General features: G+C 37.7%; 1 protein-coding gene across 3 annotated transcripts in view; it reads left to right on the top strand.

Moving 5' to 3' along the window:
* Window positions 1-131: 131 nt before the first annotated feature.
* Window positions 132-15062, top strand: part of EDN1 (endothelin 1) — a 103488-nt gene continuing 88557 nt past the window's right edge. For 2 of the 3 annotated variants that reach the window (XM_064362985.1, XM_064362988.1), the window contains exons 1-4: window positions 132-209; window positions 1390-1482; window positions 3409-3567; window positions 12026-12114. The gene's annotated coding sequence lies outside the window, so the exon portion shown is untranslated. Of the gene's footprint in view, window positions 210-1389; window positions 1483-3408; window positions 3568-10983; window positions 12115-15062 lie in introns of those variants that run through there. The other variant, XM_064362986.1, reaches the window with a different exon arrangement.

Raw genomic sequence — 15062 nt, forward strand, 5'->3', positions numbered from 1 at the left:
ACATCTTTAATAAAAATTATGGATATGCAAGTTAAAACAAGATATGCGTTTTGTTGTTGTTGTCGTTGTTTTGTTTTGATTTTGAGACAGAGTTTTGCTCTTGTTGCCCAGGCTTGAGTACAATGGCGCGACCTCAGCTCACCACAACCTCTGCCTCCCGGGTTCAAGTGATTCTCCTGCCTCAGCCTCCCAAGTAGCTGAGATTACAGGTATAAGCCACCTTGCCCGGCTACTTTTGTATTTTGAGTAGAGACAAGGTTTCTCCATGTTGGTCAGACTGGTCTTGAACTCCCAACTTCAGGTGATCTGCCCACCTTGGCCTCCCAAAGTGCTGGGATTACAAGTGTGGACCACTGCGCCTGGCCAAGATATGGTTTTTATAACCAGGTAGGCAAATATTAAGAACCTAAGCACACCCGGTGTGGCGGGGCTGTGGAGGAAGCAGTGTCTTCAGACACAACTAGCAGAGGGAGGCCTGAGTTGATGGAGCCATTGGAAGAACAGTCTGGCAGTATTTATTAGAGCTACACATGCAGGTTCTATGTTCCAGCAATCCCCACTTACCCACATCGATCCTACAGGAACAATTGCCAAGGGGACATGAACAAAAAAATTCATTGTGTGGTGTTTTTCTCTATTGAAAAATCGTCAACAGCCTAAATGCCTTTCAATAGAGTAATGTCTGAATAAATGATAGCATTTTCCTTTTCTAGAATACTAAGCAGAACTAAAAAGAAAGCGTTAGATAGATGGATGGATCTCCAAGACATTCTGAGAGAAAATAACCAGTTGCAGAAAAATGTATACGATGGGATTCAATTTGTTTTAAAAATAGAGAAAGACATAAACAAATGAAGTATAAAATGATGGAGTCATATATCTCTATGTAAAAGCACAGGAAGCGGCTTGGCATGACACATATAGCTCACAGCCGTGGGTGTCCCTGGAGAGATGCTGAAGGTTGTAGGACAGTCATTCAGAGGGGTTTTATGAGGCAAATGAATAATACAGTTGTTTTCTACCCGAGTTGGGACCAGATTAATATATAGATAGGGACCCAAATGTCAGCTTTGTGACTGATGAAGGTGATAATGGAGCAGGTGGCTTAGCTTCATAATCAGGTGGGCTTGCAGCGGTCCGGTTCCTCACCTCCTGTTATTTTTTGCTCCCCTGCCTTCCCGCCGCACCACCCGTCAGCAGGCTAAGCTTTGGGGCAGTCCATGAGGGAGCCTAGTTCTGCATAACTTCACATTGATCAGAGCTAGAAAATGAATAGACCGGTATCACAATCTTATAGCATTTTCATAGATTGGCTCCACCCTCCTTAAAAATATGAGCCAGTGGTCACCACCAACAATTAGGTAATGAGTTGCTCCTTCTCATCCCCAGGAGCAGGGAGGATGAAAGTCGTGGAACACAAGGAGCTCAAGGCCAAGGCTGCTCTCTGGCTTTTACCATTATGATTACTATTGTTCCATGAAGGTGAGTATCACCTACAAATAGTATCACCTACAAGTGATGTTTTAATGTTTTTTTAAAAAGAAAATATGTCCATGTAATACACATAAGCAAAACCAAAAGTTCAATAGAAATCTGCAGTGATGTTAGGCATTTTTCCCAACAGTAGTTTCTTATAAAAAATGTTTTATTTATTTATTATTTATATTTACTTATTTATTATTTATAAATAATGCTTCCAAAAATGAGCCTGTTGATATAAAACAAATTAAGATACAAAACATGAGAAACTAAATAGCTATGACATGAATTTTCTTTTAAAAGTCTAGGAAGCATTTATCTTGTAGAAATTTCAAATAAGCTTTACGTCGATATCAATATACACTCAAGATACTGAATAGCATTTGCAAAATTTTTAAAATTATTATTATTATAAAGACTCAGTCTCACTCTTGTCTGCCAGGCTGGAGTGCAATGGCATGATCTCAGATCACTGCAACCTCCGCCTCCTGGGTTCAAGCGATTCTCCTGCCTCAGCCTCCCGAGTAGCTGGGATTATAGGTATGCACCACCACACCTAGCTAATTTTGGTATTTTTAGTAGAGACGGAGTTTCACCATGTTGGCCAGGCTAGTCTTGAACTCCTGACTTCAGGTGATCTGCCTGCCTCGGCCTCCCAAAGTGCTAGGATTACAGGTGTGAGCCACCACACTCAGCCCATAAAAAAAGTTATTAAAATGTCTGACCATTTACTGTGTGCCAGGTATTCTGCTAAATACTTTACATTTTTTTTCATTTAATCCTTCTGTTAATACTATGAGGTTGGCACTCTTTTTCAGTTAAGGAAACTGAGGTTGAGAATGGATAAATATTTGCCTGAGGCCCCAGAAAATAAGGGCCCATTTCTACTGTGTATTTATCTTTTCCTTCATGCATAGTCTTTTCCAACTACAGGCCCATTATTTGCTAAGCTGAATATGTGCATTTAAAATTAAAATAAATTCAGTTGTTTTCTTGGCATATACATTTGCAGTGATTGACAAACTTCAATCTTCATCTACTGAGGAGAAAAAGTTCTTTATACATATAAACTATAATTATAAGCATTCATTATTTTTAGAGAAAGAAAATGTATCTGTTTATACTAGGTATTTAAAAATCACCTACAGATTTGCTCTAATTGTCAGTTTCTCCCAAATTATTATTGTTTCTAAATCTCTTAACAAGTAATTATAAATAGATGTGTTGGCATGAAAAATAAGAAAGATATTCAGTGTTTCCTGTATTTCATAAACACCGCGTCATTTTCTTTCATCAAAATTTCCATTGAAAGATTGTAATAGTGTTAGGACACCTTCTGGGCTTAAGCAGGTATGAGAAGAAGCACAACTTCTTTTCCTTCTGGATCACCTCAGATCTTACTCTACGATGTTAGAAATCCACACAAGATTAATATTCAAATACATGAACATATCTTTGTTTTCATTTGCAGCACAGGATCTTTTATTGTAGTTCTGCTTAATGCTGAATGGGCTTGAAAAGATATATCAAGTATGGGTGTAAACAACATGTGATTTCATTAAGATAGATGTAGCTATATTGCGATGATGGCAATTTAGTCAGATTCATAGGACTATGAAGATCTATGAGGGTAAGAGCTCATGATCTGAATATGCAGGCAGTCTTATAATTCTGAGCATATGTATGTTTATTTTTTGTAATTTAAGAACAATTTTTTTAGAGACAAGGTCAAACTCTATTGCCCAGGGTGGAGCAACAAAGTGAGACCATGGAGGGCAGTGGCACGATCATAGCTCACCACAGCCTCAACCTCCGGGCCTCAAGCAATCCTCCCACCTAAGCCTCCCAAGTAGCTGGGACTATAGGCACATGCCACCATGCCAGGTGTTTTAACTTGGCTCATGAACTGTATCATATCTGTTATTGTAGAGAACTGAAGCAATCCGAAAGAAAAGTATTTGGAGTCTTTGAGTAGATTCTCAAGACAAAAGATACCCAAATGCTGAAACGTTGACGCCCTCACTACAGTCGGTACAGGAAAAGGTGAATATTATCCTGGATGCCATTATACGGATGCAAGTTGCAAAGGTGAGAGCTTGCATTTGTCAAAGTGTAGAGTTGGTTCTTCTTACATCATAAAACATGGAAGCTAACATCTCAATGACTTACCTCAAAATCCCATTTTTTCTCTTTTGATCATACTAGTGCATTTTGGGGTACAAATAAGAGAAGCTATTTTCTTTGCCAAAAATGGCTTGAGAGTATGATCTGAGCTGAGATATAGATACTATAGAATACCTCATATTTCTTCTCTTGAAAGCTGATTACCCATCTATCCAAATTCATTATTCTGTAGTTTATTCTCAGTGTATTTTCCTAAGATTTGGAAATTTGACAAGTTCATAGATGGGGCCCAAAGTTTCAGACACTCCCTGTATTAACAATAGATTACAAAGATAGCATGAAAAAGAGGAAAACAATTGAAGATGCCAACTAGTGCACCCAAAAATCTATTTCATAAACTTGTCATGTGGAGTAGTCAAATACAAAATAATTCACGTGATATCAGTATAATTTTTTCCTTTTTTTCCTTAAAACAAAAATTTCCTTTTTATTTAAAGAAAATAAAAAATAAGAGAAAATAAAGTATATGAAGGATCACACTCAGAAATGGCTTCTTCCTGTCATTCCTCATGATGTGAAGCAAAAAGATAACAGGTGTATAGATCATAAAGCTGGCAGGTTATGGGTGATTCTAAGAGATCTATTGCCCCATCCCCAACTAGCAGCAAAAGTTCTGATGACATGTGAATTAATATGAAATCAGGTTTCATAGTGATTTCAAAGCAAGTTTTCACTTTAGTTCAGGGCTGACAGAAATATGTTTCTTTGGAGGGGAAGGATGATATGACATAGTGATTGAGTCTTGAACCAGGGACCAGAGTACATGGGTTCTTGCCCCAATCCCATCTCTTGGGTTCTTTGTGATTTGCTATCTCTGATCTTCCATTCCTTCCTTTTCAAAGAATATTGTGTGCCATGCGTGCATCAAAAGAGTCTTGCGAGGAAGATCCAATGAGGAAAAGCAGTAGAATTACCTAATAATATATAAACAGTACTGTGCAAGTGGAAGGTGTCATTAATGACATCAGAATGTCTTTGCGAGTACAAATGAGGGTGACACTGTGTGCATGTGTACTGCAGGATGTGGGGTCCAGTCACACGGTGGCCCTCCCTGGTGACTCAAGAAAGGATGCACATCTTGGCACCGAAGGAGACCTGATTTTCCCAAAGTGAAGAAGCAAAAATGATGCTAGAGATCAAACTGCAGTGTAACATTATTTATAGGGGAGTCCGTATCACAGGACATTTAAAGGGAGAAAACTTACGTATAAAAAAAGAAAATGTACTTTCAACTAGAACAGCTAAGAAAAATGAATTTTTTAAAAAAAAAAATCTGGTAAAAATTTAAGCCAAAATGAAATGAGAAACTTTAGGAGTCTACCAGTGCTAGTTGTAATCCTTCTGAGAAACAGGAAAACTTGAGAACGAGTGAATTCCTAAACAAGGCAGAGCAAAGCTGTTGTTTTTACTGGTCTAACACCCTCTGTAGTATTAATTAGATACATGAAACACTCAGAAGGAGAACTGAGAGAGCAAGAGAAGGAGAAGGAAAGGCAAATTTAAAGGATACGACTCCTGCTCCATGGAGCAGACTCTGGCTTTAGCACCCTCTTGTGTTTATTCAATAATCCGTGCAAATGAATGGGTTGCCAAACATTATGGAGTTCTTGGAGATACGTGCTGCAGTGATCTTGCAGATAAAAGTCCTTCTTTTTTAGATGAGAAGTTTAACTGAGATAACTAAGTTTTAATCACTTAATTTAATCTTGTCCTATTAATTTAATCTTGTCCTATTTGGACTAGAATTTAGATGTCCTGATTTCTCATCTTTTTGCCACCTTTCATGGTTTTTCACATTTATAAGATAAGATCATTTAATTATTGGACAGTGATTTCAACTCATTTTTGGATTCTGTCTAGCCATCTACACCCAAAATCATAGTATAGCACATACCTCTAATATTCATATATAAGCCCAAATTAACTATATCGTCACAATTTTGTTACATCCTTTGAGATACAAGATACAAAAACAAGGGATAGAATTTATGCTTGTATTTGTCTATGTGAAGTTACTAAAGTTTGAACAATAAATAGCTAACAAAAATAAATTTAAAAGAAATTCAGATAATTAAACTCAATATTATTTTAAGGAACTACAGTGGCAGGGATTCTAGGCCAAATCACATTTTAGAGAGGGGGGGAGAGAGAGAAAGAGAGAGAAAGAGAGAGAGAGAGAGACTGATTTGGGGGGGAAATGTGAGCAATTTGTCAGAATGTAAAAGAGAACTATGAATTCTTCCGTCAAATCATTTTACCCGGGAAACACTTAGATGATGAAGGATTGCCTTTTTCTTTTGGTTTCAAGAGACAATAGGCAGTGTTTCCAGCAAGCATCATGGTTTTGGCTCTCTCAAAGCCTTTGTATTGAGAATGCAGATGATATATTTGTCTCTGTTTTGGGCTCAGAACTGGAATTTCCTAGAATGTTACCTACAAAACATATAGATGTTGATATACTGAAGGACTTTTAGCACAAACGTCAACAGTGTTTCTTTGCCACCTATTTAACAATTATAGTATCATCACACTAAACATAGACTCAAACGTCTCTTCATTCCACTCTTCCAGAATGGAACACAAAAATGGTATATTTTGATCTGGATTCATTGCCATCGATTAATGTGACATTAGCAAACACTCCCATTTGGGCAGGCCACTTTTGCATTTTAATTTCATTGCGATAACGTAATGAAGCTGTCGACGGTTTCTTCCATTTTCCCTAGTATTTGCCTCTTAAATTTGAACTGCAGCCCTTTGTGCCTCAATCTGTTGTTACAGATGGAATTTTTTAGAATGCTTTTTCTGTTTCTCTGAAGCAGTTAGAATAGACAAAAAATCACTTCACACCGTAAGTTTAAATTCCACCAATAAAATCAAAACTTTTATGAGCCATTATGCAATTGTCCCATAGAGTAAAAGGTTCAGCTGAAAAGTGATATGTATTATTATTTCATTGTAACTTAATAAAATCTACCTAGGGGAAGTCATTATTTAAGCAGTAGAAGTCTTTAAGGTTTTTTTTTACACATTTCAGGCTAAGGTTTAATATTCATACATGTATGCACACACACAATGAATATATATACAGTTAGAGGTAAAATTTGTGAGAGAAACATTTTTATATTAAAAAGGGGCCAGGCGTGGTGGCTCACTCCTGTAATCCCAGCACTTTGGGAGGCCGAGGCAGGCAGATCATGAGGTCAGGAATTCGAGACCAGCCTGTCCAACATGGTGAAACCCTGTCTCTACTAAAAATACAAAAGTTAGATGAGTGTAGTGGTGCGCGCCTATAGTCCCAGCTACTTGGGAGGCTGAGGCAGAAGAATCGCTTGAACCCGGTAAGTGGAGGTTGCAGTGAGCTGAGATCGCTCCGCTGCACTCCAGCCTGGGCAGCAGAGCGAGACTGTCTCAAAAAAAAGAAAAAAAGAAAAAAAAAAGGAAGGACTTCTGATTATGAACATGACCTCGTGGTGGGTTTTGGATTGAGCTACCAAAAAGTAATAAACTCTCAAACTGGACAAAAATGATGAAGTAACTGTTTTCAGACATTGGACAACTTGCCACAAAGGGCTGTCATCCCTAGGAGATGGAATCACAGGCAGGTAGATACAGCTTGCCTTCAGCTTTCTGCCTGGGGCACTTTCCACACTGTGGTACAAGCAGTTCACCCAGATGGACAGCAGTGGTCTTGCTGGGTGGAGGAAACATTAGACTTCAGGGCCACCAAAGCCGTTATAATTTTTGAAGAAGCATCTCCAGAGAAAAAAAAGCTACACAGAAAAGTAGCTCTAGAAATCTGCATATAGGTTCTTTTGAGTCATGGCCATGCACCTGTGAAACTCCATGATTTCTGGCAGAAAAGAACTATAAGAGGTTCTGAGTTGAACTGGGACACTGCAGGTTCCACACTGCTGAGGGGCACTGGCCATCTGACCTGGCAGAGTGGAGTCGTTTCACATAATACCTCAGGCATTCTGTATCACAGAAAAGCCACACCTTAAAAGTAGGGCTGACCAACCAAATTAAAAAGTGAGCAAAAGACTTGAATTAGAGATTTCATTTTAAAAAGGTATACATATATAAATGGTTAATAAGCACGTGAAAATTTGCTCAATACCAGTAGTTATTAGAGAAATGTGAATTGAAACAACAGTGGCCTCTCTACCACTGCACCCATTAGAGTGGCTGTAATAAGAAACAGGAATACCAAGTGTTGGCAAGGGTGTGGAGAAATGGGAACCATCATGCATTCTAATGGAAATGAACATGGTATATACACTTGGGAAAACATGGTTTATTGTAATGTTAAACAAAAGTTTATATTCAACCTAGCAGTTTCACTCCTAGAAATCTACTCAAGAGAATTAAAAACATATATCTACACAAAGATATGTACATGAATGTTCACCACAGCATTATTTGTAATTGCCAAAAGCAAGTAAAGATCTAAATTTTCATCAACTAGTGATCGGATAAACAAAATGTGTGTATCCATGCAATGAAAGTGTATATTCAGCAAATAAGTGGAATGATTACTGGTATATGCTATAAAATGTATTGAGCTAGAAAAAAATGCTAAGTGAAAGAAGCCAGGCACAAAGACTATTAAATATATATACAATGTCTAGAAAAGGCAAACGTATGAAGTCAGAAAGCAGATCAGTGGTTGTCTTGGGCTGAAGGTAAGATTTGGAATTGACTGGAAATAGCATGAAGCAACTTTTTGGAATGATGGAAATGTTCTTATAAAGGATTGTGGTGATGGTGACACAATTCTATAGTTTTACTAAAACCATCAAACTGTTAAAAAAAAAAAAAAATAGGGGTATACTAACCGAACAGGAAATGCTACCTAATAAAGCCTAAAGTCAGTTGATTTACCAGTAGATTAACTGCCTGCTGGAATAAAACTCAACACTAAAGAAAGGCAACAAAATCCAAACTCTCAGCAACATAGCAGCTGCAATATCCCATATGCGATGAAAGTTACTACATGAAAAGAAGCAAGAAAATGTGACCAATACCCAGGAGAAACTAAAGTTGAAAGAAACAGACCTGAGATGACCCAGATGATGAAATTATGAAATAGAAACTTTATGAGAGTATTATAAATTTGTTTGAGGATAAAAGAAGAGCGTAAACTTTTTTTTTTTTTTAGTGGAAAGATGAATTTCAGCAGAGAAATCAAAACTATAAAAATTAAATACATGGAAAATCTGGAACTAAAAAAAGTCAGAAATGAAAAATTCACTGGATGGGCTGAATAGCAGATTGAAACATGCAGAAGGAAGTATCAGTGTAACTTAAATATAGAGCAACAGAAAATCTAAATTTAAATAGAGAGAAGAGAGATTTCTTAAAAATGAAGAACTTCAGCGGTTGGTTGAGATATTATTAAGTGGTAACTGGGGTCATAGAAGGAGAGTAGAGTTCAGAGCAGAGGACACATCTGCAAAAATAATGCTGAATATTTTCCAAAGGTAAAAATTACTGCTATAGTTCGATCCCAATACTACAGGTGGGGGCCTAATGGGAGGTGTTTGGGTCATGGGGGCAGACCCCTTATGAATGGATTAATGCCCTCCCTGGGGGTGGTGAGTGAGTTTTCCCTCTGTTAGTTGCATAAGAACTGATTGTTAAAAAGAGCCTGGCGCCTCACCCACCCCTTGTGTCCTCTCTTGCCATGTGATCTCTGCACACACCAACTCCCCTTTGCCTTCTGTCCACCATGACTGGAAGCAGCCTGTGGCCTTTGCTGGATATAGATGCCCAATCTTGAACTTTTCCAGCCATCCAAATCATGAGCCAAATAAATTTTTTTTTTTTTTTTAATGGAGTTCTTCTCTGTTGTCCAGGCTGGAGTGTAGTGGAGCAATCTTGGCTCACTGCAACCTCTGCCTCCAGGATTCAAGCGATTCTCATGCCTCAGCCTCTGAGTAGCTGGGATTACAAGTGTGCACCACCATGCCCGGCTAATTTTTTTTTGTATTTTTAGTAGAGACGAGGTTTCTCCATGTTGGTCAGGCTGGCCTCGAACTCCCGACCTCAAATGATCTGCCCACCTCAGCCTCCCAAAGTGCTGGGATTTCAGGTGTGAGCCACTGCGCCCGGCTCTCCCATTTCTTAAATTCCACCTTATTCCTCCAACCTCCTCTCACTCTGCAGTTTCCAAATCTATTGACTTTTCAATTCGTTGCACAAGTCAGTTTTGCCCCCTCAGAGCCTGTGCACTGCTTGCTTTCTGCCTCCAACTCTTTTGTTCGAACTCTGAATTCTTGGGCACCCTCTCTTTCTTACTCTTTTGGCTTTGGGGTGGTCACCCATTCAGAGAGATCCTTCTTGGCCATCCACTCTAATGTAGAGCCCTTTTTCCTTAGTCTTTTCTTGGGGCACCTAATTCCTTCCATTCATACTTAATTTCTTTATCTGTTGGCTCCTATAGTATTTTCCCACACGCCTCCCCAGGATGGTAAAATCCTTGAGTTACCATTTCTATTTTATTGTCTTGTCAATACCTATGAGTACCTGACACATTGCAGCTGAGTTTGAATGCTAACATCTCTTGAATAAATTAGTTCATCAATTAAATTAAGACCAAAAGTTTGTATTACTAGTTAGCATGAATAAATGTCTTACTGATTGGTATATAGGCATAAAAATATGGCCCTTATTTTCAGTATTTTAAACTCTCAAGATGCCAAATATTTTCTATTGCTTTCTAAGCTGAACTTCCAAGCACAGCTGGTATATGCATATTTCTTGACAATCTCCAAGCTTTGATCACTTAATAAGAAAAAAAAAGCACAGAAAAATGGTATTTTAGCTGTTACTAAATGGGCTAATAACACCAGTAACAGTGTTTAAAAATTTTTCAAAAATGTCTAATTTTCACAATGGCATTCTGTCTAACAGTAAACTAAGAGGTAAGCTGATATATTCAACCACACTTGCTTAGGAGCACTGTTACTTTGTCTATATTGATTTGTTAAAACATTGTCCCTTGTCAACCAATCTAAAAAGGACACAATAGGCTGGGCACACTGACTCACACCGCTAATCCCAGAAATTTGGGAGGCCTAGGTGGGAGGATGGCTTGAGCCCAGGAGTTCAAGATTAGCCTGGGCAGCATAGGGAGACCCCAATTCTACAGAAACTTTTTAAAGAAGTTAACCAGGTGTCGTGGTGTGTGCCTCAGACCCAACTACTCGAGAGGCTGAGGTGGGAGAACTGCTTGAGCCCAGAAGTTCAAGGCTGCAGCAAGCCCGATTGTGCTACTGTACCCCAGCCTGGGCAACAGAGTGAGACTGTCTCAAAAAAAAAAAAAAAAAAAAAGTGAATAAAATTTTAAAAGTAAATAAACAAAAAAGATATACTAAAATATATTCAGAAGTCAATAGTCAATATTGTTTAATTTTGCTAAAATCCAATACACAGTGTAGTTCCAGAGCTGACCTTTAATTATAGTACCAATGTAACGTGGGAATGCTTTTCATGTTTTAAACTGCTTTCCTGCATGTTATCTCATATGAAACCACAGTAGAGATTGTTTTGGCCAGTGCTTTTGTAAAATTATAAAATATTAGACGTGGAAAATGTTTCTTGTCGTTTACTTCTATTTCTCATTTTACAGATCAGGAAACTGAGGCCGGGAAACATAATGAAAGTATGTTCAGGCCTCACAGCTAATGACGGGCTAGAACCAGGATCTCAGTCCTCTCTTGGGCCACTAGGCAATGGCTAAATATGCTTCTGCAACACCTTCATATTAGACAACTGACTTTTTAAATGTACAAATTAGTTTTAGTACTCAATTACAATATTTTTTCTTAAAACATGGAATATGGTTCTATCCAAAAGATAATTAACATCCCACTACCCAAATAAAACTATTGTTTTTATTTTGGGATATTTTCTTCAGTATCTTTTTTTATTTGTATGCTTCATAGAAATGTGTGTGTGGGTGTGTAATTTTTTTTGCCTCTCAAGTGCAAATTTTTAAATTTTTTAATGCATACACAGTATCTGTACACATTTACGCAGCACATGTGATATTCATTACATGCATAGAATGTGTGATGGTAAGTTAGGGTGTTTGGGCATTTCCGTCACCTCAAGCATTTGTCATTTCTTTTTTTGTATTAGGAACTGACAGGGTTTGGCTCTGTGTCCTCACCCAAATCTCTTGTTGAATTGTAATTTTCAATGTTGCAGGAGGAATCTGGTGGTAGGTGACTGGATCTAGGGGCAGATTTCCCCCTTGCTGTTGTCATGATAATGAGTGAGTTCTCATGAGATCTGATGGCTTAAAAGTTTGTGACACTTCCCTCTTTGCTTTCTCTCTCTCCTGCCATCATGTGAGGACATGCTTGCTTCCGCCTTCGCCCTTCTGCTATGATTATAAGTTTCCCGAGGCCTCCCAGCCATGCTTCCAGTACAGCCTGTGGAACCGTGAGTAAATTAAACCTCTTTTCTTCGTAAATTATTCAGTCTCAGGTAGTTCTTGATAGCAGTGTGAGAATGGACTAACAGGAACATTTTAAGTTCTCTCCTTGAGCTATTTTAAAATACACGTTTTTTTTACAATACAGCTAAATGTTTTGTAAAACATTTGCAAACTGCTAGTCCCACACAGTCACGTAACTTCAAACAGTAAGCTCATCACCTAATATCATTGCATCTGGCACAAAGAAGCTGTGTGACTAGTGGGCCTCAGTTTTCTCATCTGTAAAATGGGGATAATAATACTGCTAATTTCATAGGGCTGTTAGGAGGATGACGTTAGTTAATATTTGTAAAGAGCTTAGAATGAATTCAGTAACATGGTCAGCACCACGTTAAGTATTAATTACATTAAAAAATGTTATAATTAAATTCAAACTGTTCTTTCCAATCTTCAACTCAGACCTTTATTTAATTTAGAAAGACACTTGGAAACTTTCAAATTTTTACTTAAGTCAATTTATTTCTGCCTCATTATAACTCATAAAAATGCTGGTTATGGCCGGGCGCGGTGGCTCACGCCTGTAATCCCAGCACTTTGGGAGGCCGAGACGGGTGGATCACGAGGTCAAGAGATCGAGACCATCCTGGTCAACATGGTAAAACCTCGTCTCTACTAAAAATACAAAAAATTAGCTAGGCATGGTGGCGCATGCCTGTAATCCCAGCTACTCAGGAGGCTGAGGCAGGAGAATCGCCTGAACCCAGGAGGCGGAGGTTGAGGTGAGCCGAGATCGTGCCATTGCACTCCAGCCTGGGTAACAAGAGCGAAACTCCATCTCAAAAAAAAAAAAAAAAAATGCTAGTTATTACTCCCGTTAAAGTAAAATGGCAAAAATATATTTTTGCTCATTTTATTCTTACCAGTGATCATATTCTTACCAAATAAATGTTTTCTCTGTGGGCCGGAGCCATTACAATGTTTTTTATTTATTATAAATTATAAAATAATTTAACGTTTATTTTAGGATCAGGGATACATATGCAGGCTTCTTATGTAGCTAAATTGCATGTTGTGGGAGCTTGGTGTACAGATTATTTTGTTATCCAGGTAAAAAGCATAGTACCCGATAGACAGTTATTGATCCTCATCCTCCTCCCACCCTCCACCCTCAGTAGGCCCCGGTGTCTGTTGTTTTCTTCTTTGTGTCCATGTATACTCAAAGTTTACCTGCCACTTATAAGTGAAATCATATGGTATTTGGTTTTCTGTTCCTGTGTTAGTTTGCTTAGGATAATGGCCTCCAACTCCATCCATGTTACTACAGAGGACATGATCTCATTCATATTTATGGCTGCATACTATGTCATTGTATATATGTATCATTTTTTCTTTTAATTCATCCTACAGTTGACAGGCATTCAGGTTGATGCCATGTCTTTGCTATTGTGAATAGTACTGTGATGAACATATGAGTCCATGTGCCTTTACGGTAGAATGATTAATATTCTTTTGAGTATATATCCAATATTGGAATTGTCGGGTCCAATGGTAATTCTGCTTTAAGTTCTTTGAGAAATTGCTAAACTGTTTTCCACAGTGACTGAACTAATTTGCATTTTCACCAGCAGTGTGTAAACATTCCGTTTTCTCCACAACCTCGCCAGCATCTGTTATTTTTTGACTTTTTAATCATAGCCATTCTGACTGGTGTGAAAGGGTATCTCATTGTGGTTTTGATTTGCATTTCTCTGATGATTAGTGATGTTGAGCATTTTGCATATGCTTCTTGGCCATGTGTATGTCTTGTTTTGAAAGGTGTCTGTCCATGTCCTTTGCCCAATTTTTAATGGAGTTTTTTTTTTTTTTGCTTGTAAATTTGTTTAAGTTCTTTATAGATTCTGGATATTAGACATCTGTTGGATGCATAGTTTGCAAATATTTTCTCAAGTGATCCTTCCCCATCAGCCAAAGGGTTGGGATTACAGGTGTGAGCCACAGTGGCTGGCCTATGTAATTTAATTATAATTTTGCTTAACATATTATTCTTATATTTTTATTATTCCTGAAAGTTTTTCAAATTATAATTTCAATACCTAGTTAATATGCTGCCTAATGAACACAGAGTAATTTACTTATCCTATTTCCCCTTTTGGACAGTGAGGCTGTTTTCACTTTTTGCTTTTATAAATAATTCTGAAGAAAGCATTCCATATATATATCATCATCAATATCACTGATAATTTCTATAGGATAATGTCCATGAAGAATGATTACAGGATCAATGGGATAAATATTTTTAACTTTACTGACTCATATTGTCAAAATGTTTTCTTAAAATGTCGTGACAATATCACTAACAGTGTGCAGAAAAACAATTTTCAAGGTCTTATCCTCATTAGATGTAGTCACTTAAAGATAAATTGCTAAATTAATAGGCTAAAATGACTCCCAATTGTTCTTTCACTTTGCATTTATTTGCTTATTAATGAGATCAAACATCTTGCAATTTGTTTGTTTGTGGAATATCATTTAAAGCTCAATTAATCTGCTATGTTTTTTAACGGCAAGCTAAGACACCACAGATGAAAAGCAATGGAGAGCAGAGATGTTTAGTGACCCCCTACTAAGGTGCTAAGTGTTTCAAATGACATTGTTGGGTGCATTCATATGCAAGTTCTGAGAAAGAGACAAAGCAAAAGTCACAGACTTGAGCTCATGATACAACAAATACTACTTCACACTGGCTCAGTTTTAGAACTTAAGGGTTTTTAGTTCTTTGTCATGGTTTTTACTAACCAAATGCTTTAATAAGAAATAATTAACTCAATATTAAAAGGAAATAATGGGTAGCATGAATAGCTTTTGCATGATGGGTATAGAGCTGTGCTAATTAGGTGCATGTGGCAACTGAGCACTTGAAATGGGGCTCATCTGAATTGAGATGTGTTGTAAG

This window comes from Aotus nancymaae, unplaced genomic scaffold, assembly GCF_030222135.1.
Source record: "Aotus nancymaae isolate 86718 unplaced genomic scaffold, 86718_ANA_hifiasm-v0.15.2.pri h1tg000051l, whole genome shotgun sequence".
NCBI classification, from domain to species: domain Eukaryota; kingdom Metazoa; phylum Chordata; class Mammalia; order Primates; family Aotidae; genus Aotus; species Aotus nancymaae.